Here is a 5,303-nt window from a genome sequence, read left to right as displayed (position 1 = left end):
GAATAGACTACGGGTCTAGCCCAGAATTCTCCACTGAGGGTGATTTTGGCCTCCCAGGGGACATTCAGCAGTGTCTGGTGACACTTGGTTGTCACAACAGGGGGGTAGGGTGTGCCCCTGCCGTCTCCCTGGGGAGAGGCCAGGGATGCTGTCACATGTGTCACAAAGCACAGAGCAGCCCTCACAATGAAGAATGACTGGGCCTTGATGTCCACAGCACCGCTACAGTTCAGTGAGAAACCCACTGCGGTCCAGACGCTACAGGAGGCCCTCCCTCTGTTTCTCTTTTTGCTTGTTAGTGTTCCAGAACACTTCGTTTTCAAGGGCAGGTAAGCCACTTGCTCTTCAAAGTTTTCCAGAGCATCTCCATTGGCATCGGAGCCAGGTCAGGTATAGGGGAAGTGCCTCTTTCATCTCTCCAGGAGGGTTGGATGCTGGAAGACTGTGTTTGTGAGCACCACGTGATGCCAATTATTCAAATGGGCTTCTCCTCTGAGAATCCGCTCTCCTCTGAACTTCAAACATCTTGACCAATACTAATTTAGCAGCAGAGCACCTCAGGAAGATTCTATCAGCTTCCAAACCAATTAGTTTAACTCTGGGCAAGTTTACCAAACATTCTTCTTTGATCAAGGAATTAATTTTTTTCAAAGGGTATGATCTTCTACCCATATGTCTTTCTTTGACATTAATTGATAGACCAAAAAGGAGGAAGAAAAAAAAAATCCCAGTTTTAGAGATGGCATTAGCATTCGGAGTCAGGTTTAAAAATGCTGTAATATTTTTTGTTGTTTTGTACTGTTGTTTCTATCAATGGGTACAGAGAGAGGAAGAATCGTGGAGTTTTGAGGGACCCATGAAGCTCTCAGATCTGAATCCCAAGTCTCAGGCTCTGCCAAAGCAGAAGGGATGCTAAGTCCCTTCTGGGCCAGGACAAAATGGATCCAGGCAGGACCAGCTGGATGAAGGTCTTTGTTTGAATCACTCTCTATTCACTGAGTGGCCCTGCCTGTATCAAGCCATCGTGGGGACCTGGAGCTGCCACAGAGGAAGGAAGTGGCCATCTGTGTGCTAAAGTTCGCAGCCCAGTGGGCAAGACACATAGCCTAACAAACAACGAGGGTTCTTCTGTGTGTCTATGTGCTGCTGGCCCACCCCACTGCTGGAGGAGTCTGAGCCCACTGCCTTCCCCCTCTTCTCAACATCTGTACCTGCTGGTTCTTCTCCTGATGAGGTCTACCCATCCTTCCAGACCCAATGGCAGTGTCAACTCACCTGAGGAAGCCTCCTTCTGTCCCAAGTTGAGTCAGTGGCCTACCTGTCCATCAAACTGGCCAGGCTCCCTGAGCTCCTCTCTTCCAAGACACCGGGCACTGGTCCTTTGTTTCCCCCCAGTGCGAGCTCCTCAAGGTGGGGCCCTAGGTTCGTTGTATATCCTCAATGCGTGGAAGATATTGGGTACGTACAGAATGAATGAGCGAGTGAATCCAGTTGGGGTATGCAGGGTAATAAGAAGTAATGGTGAAGAAACGCTAAGGTAAATAAAGGGAAGCTGTTCAGCTGATGCTTTGTCATGACTTTGTTTGCTGGTGCAGTTCTGGCATTTTCTGTCTAGAACAATGCTGACAGGCATCCAATCAAATAAATTAATATTCCCTTCCCACCATGAAAGACTCATTTCGTGGGAACAAGTCCACACAGCAGTGTGTGGGTGTGTGCCCCACACATCAACCCCACCAGAAACCATAATGTGTTTGCCTGTGTCTTCCTGTTAGCAAGAGATGAGGAGGGTTATGCTTACCTTTCTCATGATGGCTGTTGACCCTGGCCTGACCTTGCCACTCTGTAATGGCGGGAAAATGAAGAAGAGGTGGGAAATCAGAGACGAGAGATGAAAGGGAAATGTTGCCACTGTGTGAAGGTCATAAACTTTGTGCCTGTGGAATGTTCTCCTGGAAGTTTCCATTAAAAAAAATCACTAATTTTTTTTTGTGAACAGAAAAATGGAGATTCTCTTCAAGATAGTAGAAATAAATTTCTCTGGTTACATGCGAGTTGGATTTAGAGCTAACAGTGATGGTCACATGAATTCCTTCATACAGAGGTTAAGTCTCCTCTTGATTAAAGGTGATATTTGAATTGTTTTATTTTATTTCGTTTTTAAAGATTTTATTTTTATTTATTCATGAAAGACACACACACAGAGAGGCAGGGACATAGGCAGAGGGAGAAGCAGGCTCCCCTGTGGGAGACCCCAATGGGGGACTTGATCCCAGGACCCCAGGACCACAACCTGAGCCAAAGGCAGATGCTCAACCACTGAGCCACCCACATGTCCCAATATTTGATTTTTTGAAGAAGAACAACCAATATTAAGTAGTTTTGGGGCCTGTAACTCCACTCAACTTGGCATCAGTTATACTCACTTGAAAGCATTTATCAGCATTTTCAAGATGGTGAAATGACCTACAAATTTTTAAAAATTTTATTTTATTTAAATTTAATTAATTAACATGTAGTGTATTATTAGGTTCAGAGGTAGAGGTCAGTGATTCATCAGTTGCTTATAACACTCAGTGCTCATCCCATAACATGCCCTCCTTAATGTCCATCACCCACTTCCTCCCCTACCCCATTCCCTCCAGTGACCCTCAGTTTGCTTCCTATGATTAAGCACCTCTTATGGTTTGCCTCCCTCTCTGATTTCGTCTTGTTCTATTTTTCCCTCTCTTCCCCTATGTTCATCTGTTTTGTTTCTTAAATTCCACATGAGTGAGATCATATGATAATTGTCTTTTTCTGACATTTCATTTAGCTTAATATCCTTTAGTTCCATCCACGTTGTTGCAAATGGCAAGATTTCATTTTTTTGATGACTGAGTAATACTCCGTTGTGTATATACACCACCTCTTCTTTATCGATGAACATCTGGGCTCTTTCCATAGTTTGGCTATTGTGGACATGGCTGCTATGGAACCCCGGGTGCAGGAGCCCCTTGGGATCACTACATTTGTATCTTTGGGGTAAATACCTAGCAATGCAATTGCTGACTGACCCACAAGTCTGCCTGTAGCAAATCATGATACCCTTTAGTAGCATAACGTGATCTAAAGTCTATTAGTTCCTGTGAAGGTTATTGGTGAGCGGAGAAAGACAGATAAACACAAATGTGCAGTGTCGTGGAAACCAATTCATCACTTCGTTTGGTCAACAAACAAGCACTGACTTGACTTCCGATAACCAGAATGTTCACAGAGCACTTGCTAAGTGCTTGCTACTCACAGACCGTGTGCTAAGTACCCGAGACATGTCCCCTCAGCAGAGCCCATGGAGTGGAGGGGGGGGGGTCATGATCACCACCTAACAGATGAGAAAGTCAAATGAAGCACCACCTGGGGTACAGAGCTCATAAGCACAAGGCTAGATGGGAGCCTCGCGGCCCGTATCCATGAATGTCACATTCCAGGGAAAGGGTGACAGCAGTGCCCGGGACACAGGCTGTTGCCGTATCCAGCACCAGCAGGAGTCTGTTCTGTACCAATATTCTTCGAGGAAGGAGACATCAGAGGCACATGGCCCTTGCTCTTCCAGAACCCATGGGAGGCTGGAGTCAGGTGCCATCGCTCTTGGCAATCCTGCCTCCTCAGCCATATGGTCACTCTAACCCCAGCTCAACATGACCTCTCAGTGCTAAAGCTTGCAAACACCAAATGCCTGGTCCTAGTGTCTCCTCAGTTTCCACCCTCGCCCTGATTCCAGTTGGCCTGGCTCAGCTGCCAGTGGATAAGCTACCCAAGTCAGGTGGTCCTTGTGGGCAGCAGGCATTGTGGAGAACGAGGTTATCCAAGAAAGGATTCACGGTGTCGCTCATTCTTAGGAGGGAGGGACAAGGTGAGATTTTCCATTACCTGTCTACTGCTAAGGTAGCTACAGTGGGAATGTACTGACCAGTCTGAGTCATACTAGCATAAGCCAATAAGCTTATGTCTCCCAGTTTCCACTTGCTAAATCTGAGAGGAAAAGCCTCCATGCTGGGTCTTTATTGTGAGATATGGCAAATCTCACTGGACTTCCCCTGGGCCCAGGCCAAGGGCAAAGGCCCAGAACATACCATCCCCACCCTTTGGTTTATTTTTCTTTTGGGGTGCTAATTTTTTTCCTTTCCTTTTTTTTCTGCCAGCCCTCCATGCCCCTTCTAACTCTACCCATAGCAACTTTCCAGAATGTCTATGCTAACAACCTAAATACATATTCTCCTTGCTCATATAGTAATGTAAAAGCACATACAAGATTTTAATCATACTGTTTACAAAAACAAGGTCCTACTTTATACAGATTTTAGCACCTCCTTAGTTTTCTCAAAGATGTCAACAGTTATAGCCCTAATTGATCCCTATTAATGGTTATATTATATTCTAAGGTGAGAAATACTCTGCTTTATTCAACCTCTCTTATTGACAGATTTGTATTCATTTTGTTCCCACATTTTTCCAGGATTTTTTCCTTTAAGATTAATTTTTTTAAAAATTTATTCATGAGAGGCACACACAGAGAGGCAGAGACACAGACAGAGGAAGAAGCAGGCTCCCTGCAGGGAGTCCCATGCAGGACTGGATCCCAGGACCCCAGGATCACACCCTGAGCCGAAGGCAGACGGTCAACCACTGAGCCACCCAGGTGTCCCCAGGGCTGCGGTCTTGAATATAAAGCCTAATATGCTGATGCTTTTATTTCTATGCATTGGATTCTGAGACATGGGATTGTTGCTGGGCTGAAAGGATATATATGTATTATTTTTTTTTTAATTTTTTTTATTTATTTATGAGAGGCACACAGTGAGAGAGAGAGAGAGGCAGAGACACAGGCAGAGGGAGAAGCAGGCCCCATGCACCGGGAGGCCGACGTGGGATTCGATCCCGGGTCTCCAGGATCACGCCCTGGGCCAAAGGCAGGCGCTAAACCGCTGCGCCACCCAGGGATCCCTATATGTATTATTTTAACAGAAGTTATGACATTGCCTCTCAATTAAGCTGTAACTAGTCACTGAGTATTCATTTTTCCATATCCCCAAGAGTAAAAGGCATGATTGCTGTTTTTAGATTTTGCTAGTTTTACCATTTTGGAGAATTATCTCAGTTAATATAAATTGCATTTCCTATACTATGAGAGTTTTGAGAATCTTTATTAACAATTGTTAGTCACTTGGATTTGCTCTTCTATGAATTGTTTCTCCATATTCTTGATCCATTTTTCACTGGGTAATCGTCTCTCATCAATTTCTATGTAATAGATACTAAGCCAC

The 5,303-nt window shown here is 45.0% G+C and overlaps 1 long non-coding RNA gene across 1 annotated transcript; it reads left to right on the top strand.

The window, feature by feature from the left end:
* Window positions 1-233: 233 nt before the first annotated feature.
* LOC144281259 (uncharacterized) lies at window positions 234-1,410 on the top strand. Its single transcript, XR_013349801.1, has 2 exons — window positions 234-329; window positions 824-1,410. It is a non-coding gene; the product is annotated as an uncharacterized LOC144281259 (long non-coding RNA).
* Window positions 1,411-5,303: the final 3,893 nt, after the last annotated feature.

Source organism: Canis aureus, chromosome 12 (assembly GCF_053574225.1).
Source record: "Canis aureus isolate CA01 chromosome 12, VMU_Caureus_v.1.0, whole genome shotgun sequence".
In the NCBI taxonomy this organism is placed as follows: Eukaryota; Metazoa; Chordata; class Mammalia; order Carnivora; family Canidae; genus Canis; species Canis aureus.
Note: the sequence above shows the minus strand (reverse complement) of the source record. Positions and strands in the feature narration are given on the sequence as shown.